The sequence below is a fragment of the Benincasa hispida genome, chromosome 2 (genome assembly GCF_027475165.1).
Source record: "Benincasa hispida cultivar pf3 chromosome 2, pf3_genome.v1.1, whole genome shotgun sequence".
Classification (NCBI taxonomy): Eukaryota; Viridiplantae; Streptophyta; class Magnoliopsida; order Cucurbitales; family Cucurbitaceae; genus Benincasa; species Benincasa hispida.
The window spans coordinates 21,401,204-21,418,312 of record NC_143479.1 but is presented as its reverse complement, the minus strand read 5'-3'; positions in this window follow the sequence as shown (position 1 = coordinate 21,418,312).

Sequence of the window (17,109 nt, the reverse complement as noted above, 5' to 3'; positions counted from 1 at the left end):
ATACAAAAGTGAAATTAGAGCAATCATCAATAAAAGTAATAAAATATCTTTAATGTTCTTAGTCAAGATGCTATCAAATTCACATAAGTCAAAATGAATTAAATCTAGAGGCTCAGATTCCCTAAGTACAGATTTATGCGGAGTCTTAGTTATTTTAGCTTGACTATAATACTCGTATTTATCAAATTCATTCATAGATAATTTAGGTATCATTTCCAGCCTAATCATATTATTAATTAATTTCTTATTAACATGACAAAGTCTAGCATGCCAAACATTCAAAGAAAACAACATATAAACAGAAGATTTCATTTTATTTATGTCTAGATTTAATTTAAACATTCCCTCAGTTGCATAACCCTTTCCTACAAATACATTATTCTTCATAAAGGTATATAAATTTGCTCCTATTGTTTGGGTAAACCCTACCTTGTTAAGGAGATATCCCGAGACTAAGTTCTTTCTTATCTTAGGAGTGTGCAGGACATCTTTCAAGGTGAGAGTCTTCGCGGATGTAAACTTCAACTCCACCTTACTAGTTCCAGCAACTTTCATTGAGTGGTAATCTCCCAACAATATGTTTTTGTCCTTAGTTTCAGTATAAGTTTTAAAGAGACTAAGATTGTGACAGACATGGTGTGTAGCGCCAGTGTCTATCCACCACCCCTCAAAACTACTAATCACATTTACTTCTGCGATCATGGCAACTAATGGTTCTTCTGTCAGGTTCACCTGACCAGTAAGATGACACCTTTTCCTACAGTTCCTAGCCATGTGTCTAGGTTTATTATAGTTAAAGCAAAGAAACCATATCATTACTCTCGATGAGGGTTTTTGCTTCTTCTGATTGTTCTGGTTTCTAAAACTACGGTTCTGACCTTTCTTCTTATTTCCCTTGGACTTTTAGTCAGGCCTTGTCACGACAGAGGCGGATTTCCCAGGAACAATGTTCACCTCCTCCTCTGGTCCTACTTCTAGGCTTCTTCCTTAATCCCCAGTCGGGTGATTAAACTCTCCAAGGAAAACTCCTTGGTCTTATGCTTCAAGGTTTTCTTGAAATCCTTCCACAAAGGAGGCAACTTATCAATAATAACGAGAACTTGGAACTTCTCTTTAGAGCCCTACCTGCATTTATTATTTAATGGGCTATCTTCTGCATCTCATGGGACTGGCCTCAACAGATTTGTCATCCATCATCTGGAATTTAAGGTAACGGCTGATGACATACTCTTTCGACCCGACCTCCTCGATATCATACTTCTTTTGCAGGGCATCCCAAACTGATAGAGTAAACATGCATAAAACAGAAGCTAACAGAATCATTAAGCACTCTAATTATACTTGATTTGAGTTACAAGCATGCTAAAACACAAGTTTATACAAAGAGGGTTTTAGAATTTACAACCTTTGTAGAATTCCTCTAAATCCTTGCTAATCTCCACGAATTTGACCTTCAAATCTTCAGTAGACCACCAAGAGAATATTCTCCACTATTCTCAGCCTTGAATTTGAGTGGTGGAACTTTGAATTGGAAGAGAATTGGAGATAGATTGGAGAGGGTTTTAGAGCAACTTAAGAAATTCGCAAATTTTTCTAAAAAATCCGAATGACTGCCTCTAAGATCAGAATATTGAAGTATTTAATCAATACAAACATGCAAGCGCTTTAGTCTTTTAGCAACTTGACACTTCAAATTGCATTATAGAAGTGGGCTAGGGCATGAATCGTGGAAAAATCCACTCAACATACAAGAGTTGGATAATTCTAGCCAAAATTCCAATTTCAAATTGATTAATTACATTTTATTTAAAATTAAACTATAATTTAGATTCAATTTCAAAAAATTGAATTTCCTATTTAAATTTGAAATTAATTTTAATTTAAATAATTAAACATATTTAATTAATTAAATAATTTAATATCAAATATTAAATTAATAAAATATCTAATTCAAACATGAATCCTATACATATAATCAATATTGAAATCATTATTTAAATATATTTAACTCTCCAAACATGTTTAATTTCAATAAATTTAAATATTAATTATATCAAATGTAATTACCCAAACCTAAAATTGAATTTGAAAATTTCAAATCCAAACCGTAAAATTAAATTTGAACATTACAAATGCACTCAATATTTTAATCCAAGGTTTAATCTTTTACAAGGTAGTAGAGGGACTTATGAACCTACAGATCATGAGCTACAACGATTTTAGATTAATCGGTTCAACTCTTTATTCCAAATTAATCAATATTCGTTAACTACCGAGACATACCACTATAGCTCGATAGTTGCGCTATCCTCACTGTAGATATATTTCTATCCACTTGATTTAATCACGATCAGTAAGTCGATCCTTCACTGGTCGTTTGTATTTATTGTTAGGTCAAAATTACCGTTTTACCTCTATAAATACTTAAGGGATGAAAACCCTAAGGCATAGCGGAAGCCAAAACACAGAACCCAAACATATTTAAAATTGGCATTTAAAACAGAATAGTTTTGCATTGGAATAAAATAGAAAAATAGATTAAGCAGGCAATTCAAAAACATAATTATACTGGAAAGAAATCTTACCTTGCAAACCTTTTGGCTATAGAATTTCTTTATTGGGAATTGGGATTGGGTACCACCACTTGAAGTCCTCCATATTCTTGCAGGAAAATTGAGGAGAAGAAAATTGTGGGATTTTCCTTTTCCTTTTTGTTTTGGAATTGGGAGAAAGAGGGAAGACAAAAAAAAAAAAAAAAAAAAACCTGAGAATTTTGATTATCGATCAATTGATCTTTTCTACCTTTTTTTCCCCTTTTGTTTTGATATAGAGAGATTGGGAGAGAGAGAAAAGTTAGGAGACGTAGGCATCCCACATCTCTAGTAACTCCCCTAGGGAGTTACATTTTATTTAACTAAGATTAAATAAAATTATCAATTTAATTAAATAAAATTATTTATTTAATTTAATTAAATAAATAAAAATAATAACCATTTAAATCATATTTAAATAGTTCCCTCTCACATAACCTATAGTTTTAATGCACATCTAATGTGCATTAATTTTAACCTATATTCTTGATTTAATCAATTTAATTAAATTCAAAATTCAATTAAATAAAATAATTAATTAATTCTCCAATTAATTAATTATCTAATTAAATATAATATATTTAATTTAAATTTCTCATTTGAATCATATTCAAATATATTTATCTCATTTAATCTATCGTTTTAATATCATCCAATGCACATTATTTTTAACCTATAGTTTTCAATATGAATCTTATTCATATTAAATTAATATTTGAACACCTTTCAAATATTTAGTTTTCTCATTTATTAATTTTGAGTCATATCAAATAACAGCAAGTTAGTCCTTCACGAGTGTTCATAATACCAGTCGGGTTAAATTACCGTTTTACTCCTGGGTTACTTCTACATCCTTAAGATTACCAATGCTCCTCTAATGAACAACCTGTTTATGGTCCAACCATTAAACAGAAACCCTCTCGAGCCAATGAGAGGGTAGAACCTTTTGTTAAAGTCTAGGAGATACCACTTAAGGGAACACTCATCCACTTACTTTGAAGTCGAGAAGGAGTGAAATCCATCTTATATGATTATGTTCCCAGCTACTTACTCGGTCTTATCCTCAAAATGGTAGGCATATTAAATCGACGAATTAGCCACTCTCACCCATACAAATCAAAGAACAACCCTTCGTGAATAGAAGTTCATAATATACTCAGGAGTAAGATTAAGTTGCCTAAGTCATTTTATTGAAATAGAAACTGGTAACTAGTAGGAATACAAGTAATTACAGCTCAAATTAGTAAAACAATGGGAGAAAGTGATAGTAAAATAGGCAATATTATGTTTAAAAAGCGCCAAACTAAAAGGAATTGTGATCGCTAGTGCTCATCGCATAAAAGTAGTTAATTTGCCTATTTTGTGCAGGTACAATGCAATGACGCATATGAAATTGCGATCCAAAGGCAAAATGCGACGACGCGTTTGAATTTGCGATCGTGAGTCATGCGTTCGTGAGAAGTTTCTCAAAAGTGATCGCATAAAGACATCGCATCAAGGCGATAACATAATAAATCATGATGGGACACAAAGCTGATAACGATCGATTTTGAATTCAGTTGACAAGCTGTTAAAAACAATACTATTGCAAGTACATTGAACTTTTGGTGACTTTTAAATGGCGTAACAGAGTAGGGAAATTAATGCTGCCCATCGTTGCAATCATTAGCAAGAAAAGCTGCTTCACCTTGAAATCTATAAATAACCAATGCTGCCAGAGAGAGAAGATACATAGAAATGGAGAGAGAGCAAGGAAACAAGGCGAAACTGAAAGAAATCGTTTTCCGGACAGATCGAGAGACTTCCAAAAAACAATACAAAGGAGAGAAGTCCAACCCTTGCGAGAGCAAGAATCCGCAAACTGGAACAGAGTTGAAGTGATAAAGAGCAGTGTAAAAGACCACGGAAAGTAAGACATTGCTTACGTGGCTTGTTATTTCTCAATTCATTTGTTATTTTGTACTCAACACTTTATTTGCAAAAATGGAAACTACATTTCGATTTATATTCAATCTCTCCACACCAAGCATGAGTAACTAAATTTATGAATGGGTTGAAAAGTACTTAGCTAGCATGACTTAAGCTATGCATTTTATGCGATCATCTTGTCTTATATATGCGTCATTCATCATTTGGAAGTACTTGAGAAAGTAGTCTAAAGATAGAATCTAGGCTTGAGAGAGTCAGATTAGATCGCATAAGCAAGAGTAGAAACTTAGAAATAAGTTCTATTTATTGCTTTCCGTATACATCGCATGCATCCTAGAAATAGGAAATGTGACATTATGCATTGAGAATGTAGTACTAATATTTGTGTATAGCATGATCGCATGACTTCTACACAATCATGAGAAATGTTAGCTAAGCCACTTCTCAACCCCTTCACCGCATACTTGTTATAACTCTACGCTTTCATCACTACCGCAATAGAATAGAGAGTCCGTCGCATATCTATTTAGTAGTCCCTGTGTTCGACCCTGGAATTACCAGGAACCTAAGAAGGCTTATACTTGGGCTTTGTTAGGTAAACTTGTATGATCATCGCATACACACATCATCACATGATAAATCAACGTATCAGAAACCTAATTAGCCAACGAAGTTACATCTAGTGGTTACTATTTCACGGTCTGGTCTTGTTCAGGATACTCCTACTCACGTGTCTCCTACACGAATGCATTGGATCACTGTGTTCGTATCAAATACAAAGTGGGTCGTATCCATAGTGTTACCAGTATAAGGTACCCAACCTTACCCCTATACAATAGACCCTTTAGGCTGTATCTTGAACATTGATCTCTATATGTCTCTACATACAGTTCAAGGCTCATAAGACAACCTAGGATATTAGTTTATTGGATTTTAAGGTTAATAAGAAAAAATTAAATAAAATATCAATAACACTTATTGAGAAAAACATTAATAACTATTTATTAATGACGGTCAATTAATACATTAATCTTGCTCATTAAGTCACCACTAATCCTCTATTGAATAATTGGTTTATAGTCCAACTAATAAACCATCTCCTTCATTAACATGAGAGGGCAGGTCCCTTTGTTCAAGACCAGGAATTAGTACTTAAGTGAACAACCTATTTGCTAACCCTAAAATTTGATAGGAGTGAATTCCTTCTTGTGGGACTATGTCCCTAATTATGTATCCAACTTTATCCCTAAAATGGGAGGCTTATTGAATAGTATTGTTGAACTACTCTCACCTATGCAGATCAAAGGATAACCCCGAATAAGCAGAAGTTCATAGTTAACTCAGGATTAAGATTGAGTTACCCTAGGTCATTGAATTGAAATTGTTAGTTTTATCAGTAAATGGTCAGTATAAAGAAAAGTGACTATTTCGTGGTCCAGTCTTATGCAAACGTCTTTTGTATAATATGCCCCCACTTGCATGTCTCCATATGAACGATTTCGGGATCACATCATTTGTATCAATATATAAAGTAGGCCGCATCCATAGTGTCCCAAGATGAGGTACCAAATCTCATCCATATACTTATAGACCTTTTAGGCTATATACTATAACTTGATCCTCTTTTATGTCTCTACATAAAGTTAAAGTATTCATACTATAGCCATAGGTTTGTTTATTAGATTTTATAAAGAGTGCAATTTAATAAAAAATTTATTGAAAAATATAATATGTTTCATATATTACGAACTACGAGTTTTAGGACATTCCCAACACAAACTTCCTTTACTGTTTTCATTGTGCTGTAATAATCATACAAATCATCAATCAAACCATTCAATATGAAATTTTTACACAAAAAATATTTTTCATCCCAATTAGTAGCTTCTTTTATTTCTTGTTCAGTCGGATCTTCGTTCGGGAAGGTTGGCTTCTCCATGGTACAAACGTCAGCAACCTTCTTGACTATAAGGGAAAACAACATTTTCTGCTTCCACCGTTTAAAGTTCGCTCTTTCAAACCAGAATAAATGGTTGAGGTTGGAGGTCATAATGTCGTTTTAATTTGAAAGGACCATGACAGAATCGGTAGATGAATCGTATTAAAATTGTTGGAAACTATTGGAATCGCTACTCTCTGTTAGACAAGATTTGACAACAACGAACAGTCAGAAAAGACAGTCCTTAGAAAAATAGAACTTGCAAAACAGAAACTTGTTACAGGCTGAGTCACGGATCTCGCTCTCTTTAAGATATTTCGTGACTCTGCCCAAGTGTGCAAGCAGTTCTACGTAATTTCCACGTCGCCCCCAGGATAAAATAACCTAGAATAAACAAAATTGTCTCGATTTAAAAACTCACATCTTTCAGGACTTTAATGCCCGAAAAACAGACACAGAAAGAAATATTGAGAGAATGTGACACTGTAGAATGGAACTTTGTGATAAAAAATGAGATGATCTGAACTGTTGAAAGCTTGTGCCTTTTATAGGCGTTCAGGTGCGCCAAGCGCATGGAAGAGTTGACTGGCGTCACCTGCTCGCGACACGTATTGAGAGCTATTGACAAGATTTTTTAAATTCTTTTAAAAAATTAAAGACTAAAATAATAATTTTTTCTATTGTATCCACATTTGCCTATCTTCTCACTCCCTCTAAAATATAAGTACCCCTTGAGGTCCAAACTCACAACTCAAGGTGGGAGTATAAAAGTGAGGTCTCATTCCCCAATCTAAGCAATGTGGGATTTGTAAAATGCCTATTTTCTTTAAAACTTAAATTTTCACGAACAATTTTCTTTGATATAAGAACTTTTTGTGGCATCACGTCCACGTTGTGGAAATTGAACATTGGTATTGGAGATTATCAATTGAAGAACTGTGTTGAAAATGAGTATTTATAAGTAGATCACACCCATACAAAACAATAAGGAGGCATTTGGTGCGCAGGTTTGGAATCTTAAGCTTAGGAATGTTAAGCCTGAAGTTAAAGTTGGGAGGTTTAGGTAACCTTGGTTTAAGAAAACTATGTTTGGAGTACATGTTTTGGAATTCTGGGTTTAAAAAATCTGTGTTTGGAGTGCAGGCTTAGGAAGTCTAAGAATGAAGTGCAAATTCATAAATCTTGAGTTTGTAAAATATTTTCTTGTGTTTAATCAGTGGTTAGCTTTTACATTAGTTCAAACTTGTCATCTTAATTATTTAATATAGTTAAGTTAAAAATAAACTAAAAGCTTTAGAAGAATATTTTTTTTAAAAAAATTGAAATAGAGAATGACTAAAATTATAATTTTATTTAACTTATTTTTTTAATAATCTGATATTTTTATTTTCCTAGGTCTTGAGATAAAACTTCATAGACTTTTATCATCTGAACTAATTTGAAAATGATCGATTTTTTTTACTGTAACATGCTAACTTCAAATTGAAATAAACTAGTATTTTAGTCATAAATTCAATCATTGAAAAATTATAATTTTTTTTAATCAAAATTGCATTTGAGGAATAAAAAAAATCATAAAGTTTGAGTTTTAATTTGTATTTGGCACTAAGTTGTTACCAACATTTTAATCCTTTATATTTAAAAAATAATTCTAAATTTTCGAGCTAGTTAAATTGACTAATGAAAAAAAATGAAAATATTAAATTAAATTAGGACTTTCTATACATATAGCTTAAACAAATGTACCTAATTATATAACGGTAATCTAATGAGCTATTAATTTATACAAAAATATGACCCAATTTACTTTTTTTTGCTCTATCAACATGTATGAAAAATTTCTTGTGGTTAGAACTTTCCAAAATAGATTTTTTTAGAACCTATACAAGTAAGAAAAATATCTACAAAAATTAAAAAATTGTCGCCCTCATAAATGAAAGCAAGAATCAACAAGATTTGAAGGAGGAAATGAGGTACATTTGATATATATAACACATATATATTTTAATTTTCTATAAATAAATTAGTATATATTTGATAAGTGCATGAACAGTACAATTTGTATAATATATTGTCTTATACATCGAACAATATATCCGATGTATATTTATATTTTTAAGTATATTTGTAAACATGCCAAAAAATAAACCATGGTACATGTGATATATATTTACATTTTCCATTATATTATTAGTATATTCAACATATACTTGAGATTTCGTAGATAGGTTATCAATTTTCAACTAGAAAAAATAGAAAATAAATGAAATCTCGTAAAATGAAGGAAACATTAATTTTGAACAAAAAAGGGAAGAGAGAATTAAAAAAGATAATATAATAATAATAATTAAAAAACTCCAAAAGAAAAAATAATTAGAAGAAAGAGAGTGTATTCTAAAAAATATTATTGTAATTAAATTAAAGGGCATCTTTGGAATGACATAGAAAAAAATATTCGTCGTTGGAAGTTGTCGGAAGTGGTAGCCGGAGGTGGTTGCTGGAGTTGGTGGTTGAAGGTTGGCCAATAACGGTCGTCAAAAGTGGTGGTCGGAGTTGGTCAGTGGCAGACATCAGAAGTGGTCTTCAAGAGTTGGTCGCCAAACTTCCTAGATTACATTAAGAAAATAAAGAAAAAAAAAGAAAAAAAAAGAAAAAAAAAAGTTAACCCATGGATTTAAATAGTGTTTATTATTCAAATCCATGAGAAACAGGTGCTTCCTAGATCCTTGTCCCAAACAAGGATTGAGTTTGAGATGCCTAACTCATCAAATCCCAATCCTTGAAACAAACACCTCCTAGAAGATTTGTGTTGGTTTTATTTGCTTTTGAAATGGAAAGTCATTTTTTTTCTACCCACCTATTTGTTTTTATATGATTTTCCCCTACGTAATTTTCATTTTTCCCAAATGAGTTTAAACAATTATGAAGGCAAAATATGTTGGGTTTTACGTCCTAAAACTTGTGGTTTATAAACAATAGAACTTATTCTGAAAATTCAATAAAGTTGTTATTGAATATATTGTTTTTTAGAAATCCAAAAAACTAAAGTCCCTTGATTATTACATAAGTACTTAAACTTTATGTGGAGACATACAAGTGGACTAGGTTCAAGTAAATAGTCAAAATGATCTATAGTATATGAATAAGGTTGGGTGCCTTATTCTGGTAACACTATGGGATGCAGCCTACTCTATAGTTGTTAGAAAAAGTTGTAAAGTGCTCTATACGAAGTGATCCTAATTCGTGCATGTTGGGACATGAGGAGTGAAGGTGTCCTATGCAAATGAGTTTTATGCAAGATTAGACCATGAAACCAGTCACTCTTACTTTATTATGCTATTTACTGTTTAAGACTGACTATTTCAAAGCGATGACCTAGGTAACTTGCCCTTAATCATGAGCTAACTATGAACTCTTGTTTATTCAAGATTATCCTTTGATCTGCAAACGGTGAGAGTAGACCAACTGTCTCTACTCAATAAGCTTACCATTTTGGGATTAGACCGGATGAATAGCTGAGAACATAGGGTGCAAGACGGGATTCACTCCTACCCGATTAGGGTTAGTAGAGAGATTGTTCCCTTTAAGTGCTGATTATGGGTCTTGAATAAGAGGACTCACCTTCTCATTGGCCTGAGAGGGATTCGATTTGTTGATTGGATCACAAATCAATTGTTCATTAGGGGATCAATAGGACTTAAGGAATAAAAGGTAATTTCGGGGGTAAAACAAAGAATCGACCCAGCCGTTATTACGAGCAACCTGTGAAAGGTAAACTTACTAATTATGGTTATATCGAGTGGACATAATATATCTACAGTGAGGGAAGTTCAGCTGTGGGCTTTAGTGGAATCACCCATTAGTTAACGAATGAGGGTTAGATCGGTCTAATGAGTTTAACTGATTAATCTCGGGTCGTTGGAGCCCATGATCTGTAGCTCCGCGAGGTCCCTCTACTAGTTCGTAAATGGATTAACTCTAGAATAACGTGATAAGTTAGTTTGAAGTGTTTAAATTAGAAATAAATGAAATTGGAGAAATACTATTTAAATATGATTTAAATACTTGAAAATGGAATTATGTTAAAAATTAATTTAATATTTCATATTAAATTAATTGGAATTGTTTAAATTGTTTAAATAATTATTTATTAATTTTATTAAGAAAATTAATTTATGAAATTAATTTTGTAAAATTAATAATATGTTTTTTCAATTTTATTAAATGAAATTGATTTATGAAATCAATTTATTAAAATTGAAAAGGTGGAAAAATCATAAAGTTGGAAAATGGATTTTTCCATTGCCTTCATGTACTAGCTCACAAACAACCTACTTTAAGTCTTCATGAACTCCAAGCATCAGCTGCATCTCATGCACCAAATCTCTATGCATGAATGTCTGCAATATATTAAAGAGATTGGAGTGTTTTGAAAAAAGGGTAACCGAACAAATTTTTGAGAAAAATTCAAGAGAAGAAGGTTGTTTTTCTATTGGGTTGCTACTATGAGTTTCTCCAAATTCCCTTAATTCCAGCTTATTTTGAGTCCCGCCACTCAATCTTGAGCACCACAAGGATAGTAGGAAAGATCTTAGGGTAGTCTACAACAAGATTGAGAGGAGATCTGCAGCTGAATTCGAGCTTAAAAGAAGTTATTCAAAGGTATGTCATGAAACCCATTTATTTCTCTTGAAGCATGTTTTCTTTTCTGCAAAAATTAATGAATTAAAGTGCTTATGGATCCTGGTTTCTTCCGTTGTGCATTGGTACCTTCCAACAAAATAGACATTATTAAAAAATATAAGAACAAAAGGGAAATGTAAACATTCTCTCATCATTGCCCTTTTTAATATAATACAGATATAGATGAACTTAAAAAATTTATAATAGACCTCTAAACTTCCAATTTCATATCTAATACGTTTTTTTATGTCATATATGATTTTTTTTTTTAAAAAAAATAGTTGATCTATTAGATTAAAACCTTAATTTTTGTCTAATGAAATTTAAACTTTCAATGTTGTATTTAGTAGTCAAATTTTAAAACTTATTGAACAACTAATGACCTATTACTCTATTAAACGCAAACTTGAAAGTTCAGATATTTATTAAACATAAAATTGAAAGTCTAAGACTTAATACACATAAATTAAAATTTTAAGTTTATACATTTTAAAGTTTATAGACCAAATAAATATAAGTTTTAAAATTTAAAGACTAAACTTGTAATTTAATCCTAAAAAATAATTTTATTCAGTATATTTCTGCATCATTAAATGTATTGTCATGGGCAATATAATAGTAAGACAGACAAGAAAATAATTTAAGAGATTTGCATGCAAAAAGATTCAAACTTTTAAGCCAAATGAGAAAGGATTGGAGCTTTGATCTATGTGTCAGATGACCACTTTGATAATTAAAATAACTTTATGTTTTATATTAATATAAAATGAAGTTGAGGGGGGATCGAGTCCGTTGAGCCTATGATAAATTTGTCCCTAGCTAAAATACTTTCACCTTTAAAATCAAATTAATGGAATCATTTGTTTCTCGTTCTAATTTTTTGCCCAAAATCACAATCACTTAAACCTTGATAGCAATAGCAACGATGTACCTTTTAACTAATAGTGCCTCATTATTTCATGTCAATAGTTCTCGAACAACTATTGCTATTAATATCTCCACTTACAATATTTTCTCCAACTCCACTATAATCTGAAGAAGCTTGACAAGCACTCTTCTAACGTGTGATTATCATGCTAAAACTGAGTTCCAAAACCAATAGTTTAGGCAAGATATCCATTCAACCAACAAATTCTATGATCTAAAGTTTTAAGTAGTAACGGGAATGTTCATACCAATTCTAAAGGTTCGCAAATACATATACCCTATCTAAAACACCTATGTTCTTAATCTCAAAACATTAATTATTTTACCTTCTCAAAACCACAAAATATTTCTCAAATACTTTCATTTTTCCTCACCTTTATATTTTCCAAGACCAATAAATTCAAGATGCTCTTTTTCACTTTCCTAGTGATATCTATATTAAAGCATGCGACTATTCAAATCCTTTTCACAGTCTACAATCCAACAACCTAAGCAAGCTATATTTTTTTTTTTTAACAATGCCTATTGTAGTCCAAAGTTTCAAATGGTAATGAGAGATTCCTCCTTTATACTAAAACCAATGCCTTGTATCCACCCATATCATATCTTAAAATCTAAACCATACTTAGCTATTTGGGAGTCTTGAACACATTAATTTCCATTTACATCTCCAAATTAATAAGATATTTCCTTAAATACTTTTATTTTTCTTCACATTTATCCTTGCTTAACCCAACAACTTGAAAGTGTACTTTTCACTTCCCGAGTGAAACATAATCCCTAAACCAAGACATATGACCCTTTATAACCTTTTCCAGAAATCTAAAATTCCATTCCAAACTTGAAACTTTAGTAGGGTATCCAAACTTGGAACTTTAGTAGGGTATCATCACAAGATAACATTGTTTTTAAACTTCAAAACGTTTATCCTTTCTCTTGGTATGGTTAATTAAACTTGAACCTTTTCATTGCAACAAATACATTCAAACCCAAACATTTTTTCAATCTGACAACTTGTTTTCTCCCATTTAAAGGCAACTATAATTTCAACCATCTTGGCCTTCCTTGACCAATTCATCTTACCTAGATCTTGTAAAGAGTTACTCATACTATCGCTTTATGCTCCAACTAGTAATTCTTCTTCCTTTTAGGCACGTTACATGAAGAACCAAAACACCATACCTTACTCGGTCCACCAACTTCGTTACCATGAAAGTGATCATGATCTATTAATCCTTTCAAAATTTTTCTTGGAACATTTTGACTTTAATATCTAGTAATCCTTAATAGAATTAAAGTCTCTTCTTCACCTCTTTCCTATTTTATAAAGAAACTTTAATCTTGTACTTAAGAACGTGTGTCTTGTGATAAAGTTTCTTGTAGTACCATTAGTTTTATTCTCTTACTGCAAATCTCAATATTGTTCTATAGTGAATTTCCAATTCACCTACCTTATTTTATGGCTTAACCAAATACATCTTTTTCTTTCTTTCCTGTCACAAGTCCATAATACTTCATAGTTCTATCAAGTTTCAATATCCCTGAAAAGAAATATATATCCATTTCTAATAGTCCTTCCATGAATTAAACTAACGTCAAATGACCTTATTATGATCCTTCTTTCTTTCTATAACACCAAAACAAAATACTATCTCATATTAACTTCTTTCAGGTCACTAAATTAGCAATGACAATCAGTCAGTACATAAAGCTTAGTCATGAAGGCTTTTAAACACATTTTTCATAAAACATTTAATGAAAGAACATATCTAACGAGGACGAAGGATCCGTGAATAGCCATAAGGGACATAAAACCAAGACTTACATCGTAAGTCAGTCTATAGAACCTAAAACTTAGGCTCTGATACCAACTGCAATGACTCGACCTTTCGAGTACTCTGACAAGGGCCGTTATGACATAATTTACATTTACATTCAGTACATTTTGATCGTTAAAGTAAAACTGAATTAAAACAATAGAGACAACTTTCAAAACTTATAAATTTACTTAACAAATAAATAAAACCTTTATTTCAGGGTCCCCTAAAAATAATATTTATAAAGAAAATATTTAAAACATTAAAATTTGTTGTCTCACATTAAATTCTAGTTTCAAAACATTCAAATCACAAAAACATAGACTGAGCGGAAGCAATTTCTCTTGTCCCCATATGGCTCTCTGTCATGGGTCCCATCTATCACTCGCCAACCTGTTTCTGTCATTACCTGAAAAACATAAAGGAAGAAAGGATGAGTATAACAATATCCAGTAAGTGACCCACTATTGAGCCCTCTAGGTTACCTTTTAGCTAGTTTATCTAGGCACCGGTGTACACCTATCATATCAATCGTAGTGATCTCGAAGGAAACGCATCGGTCATAGTGTGTAATTTGAAAGTACATGAATCAGTCATAGGCATGAATATGAAGGAACATGAATCAGTCATAGTGTGTACACCTGCCCAAATAAGAAAAACTAACAAGAACCCTATAACTTAGCATGCATTAGTTTTCATATAACTTCTGTGTTCTATTTTACAGTCGTTTATCTTAGGGGTAAAATTTTATATATATCCTCAGTCAACGTTACAATCATCGAAGACAAAATAGTCCAATCCAGTCAGTCAATGCCATTAAGTCATGTAGTTCAATCAATCATAAATTATCAGTCCCAGTAGTCTAGAATAATCATTCAAATCCGTCTTAGCAGTCTCAAGAAATAGTCTATGTAATCTTAAGTAACCAGTCCATATATTCTTAACTAAACAGTTCAAGTAATCTTAAATAAGCAGTCCAATTGGTAGGGACGACTGGTTCGAAGGCAAACCAATAGAAGGACACTTACCTCTAGTTTTAGTCAATATGAGCTCAAACAACCTTAACTTTTATTTGCCTAAAAGGTCACAAATCAAGTTCTAAGTGATAAACCAAAAATTAGGATTCCCAAAATAAGGCCAAAATTTCCAATCACCCAATTTACATCATCCATTAAGGCCAAATATTTATAGTTCCAATGTCCAATTACTTACCCAAATTGTCTCGAAATTGATCTCAAATTTAGTAAACAACACCTCAAAATCCTTCGATTCTTGAATCAAACCCTATACCAAAAATCAAAACTAATTCCATCATTTAGGACATAATTCTAATCAAAACATAACTCGAATGTCTCCAAATAACTTACCCAACATGTGGTTTGATCCCAAAACCACTTCAAAGCTTCAAAATCAACACAATCCAACAACTATATCACCAAAATCAACTTTGAACTTTAATGGACAACAACTTTAGACCTTTAACCCAACATCCAAAAATTACACTTAAAACAAAAGTCAAGCCAACACTTAGTGGGTATCCAAAAATTCTCAACAAAAACCCTGAACCTTACAAAAAAAAAATGATGTCTAACAATTTTAATCTTATCGAAAAGCACCTTTGAGTGTCTATAAAATCCAATTTCAAAATCAAAATAATTTAGAATGGAATTTTAATCTTATCGAAAAGCACTTTTGGCATTTTTATATTATTTTAAACAAATAATTTGAAGATAATTTAAAAGCAATCACACCCTCATTTCATTTAAATCAGCCAATCAGAATAAGAAGAGATGGCCAAGGACAAGTAATGGAATTTGAAAATGATCTCACCCTAATTAAAGTTGTTTAAAATTTAGAATGTATCCAATAAACTATTCATCTTTTTTTTTTTTTTTTTGTTATGATTAGATTTCTAATAATTTTTCAAAAAATCCAAATTCTTTAAAGTCTAAATAACTTTAAAATTTGTTTAATGGATTTAAAGAGACATATTACTATAGATTAAATTAAAACTATGAGTTTGGTTTCAATTCTATTCTTAAAATTTTTTTAAAAAAATAATTCAACGTTTAAAGTTTGAATATTGTTTTGAGAAAACGTTAATAGATTTTGTCAATAAATTTAAAGTTGAAAAAGTTTGTATCTACTTAGTGAACAAAATCTAAAAATTAAAAGATATAATTACACACAGTGCATATTTTAACTCCACAGTTCCAGTTTTATGTTTTTTTTATTCGTTTATGGTGTTAAACTATCATCCCTAACCCAAAATTTACTTTCCTATACATTCATATTTGTTCACTTAAACACATAAATGCTTTACAAATCTTATGCTTCATGAATTTAACCACGAAAACCTTCAAAGTGTATTTTGGAAAAAACTTCCAACTTCAAAGTTAATTACTATGATACTTTTCAAAGTTTGAAAGCATGATTGAAAATCATCAACCTCATAATTCAAGCATATGTTAATTTAACTTATTACTAAATACAAATTTGAAAATTCAATGATCAGACACAAAATTGAAAGTTTAGATATCTATCAAACACGTTTTAAATCTATTATGCATAACATTAATAGAAGAATAATCTTTTAAACACTTTCAAAGTTTAAGAGACCCATTAGATACAAACACAACTAAACTTTTAATAGTTCTTTTATACATTTAACTCCACTCTTCCATGTTCGGAGAGGTTGATGCCCTCAAATAATTTATCCAGAGAGAATATATACAATATATATATAGAAAGAGAGGGTTTGTATATTCTTACCACTGGAGTAAGTAAGGTGGCGATAATGCTGAGTAAGAAGTTCTCACCAGGTTTGTGGACCAATAATTCAAAGAATCAACTATTATACAAAAGACCAATATTGACACCCCATACTTGGTCAGAAGGAGTCAACCAATGTGGATTTCTTACAACCAACGTGCATGGGTTTTCCGGTCTTACAACCTCTCACTTCCATTAGTAATATTATCTGTCATATTTAAGGACATGTTGGGAAGTAAATTTTGTAAAGGTCAAAAATCATGTTTGTCATGTTAAAAAATACCTCGAAACGTGATTTTAATAATACAAAATTAAATATGAAAATTGTATTTAAACGTGTAAAATCAAACCATAAATCATAGTGATTTTGAATTTGAGAAAAGTGATTTTAACTATTTTAAAATCACTCCCGAACATGTACTTGAAAAAGCTTATTAAATAAATAAATAAA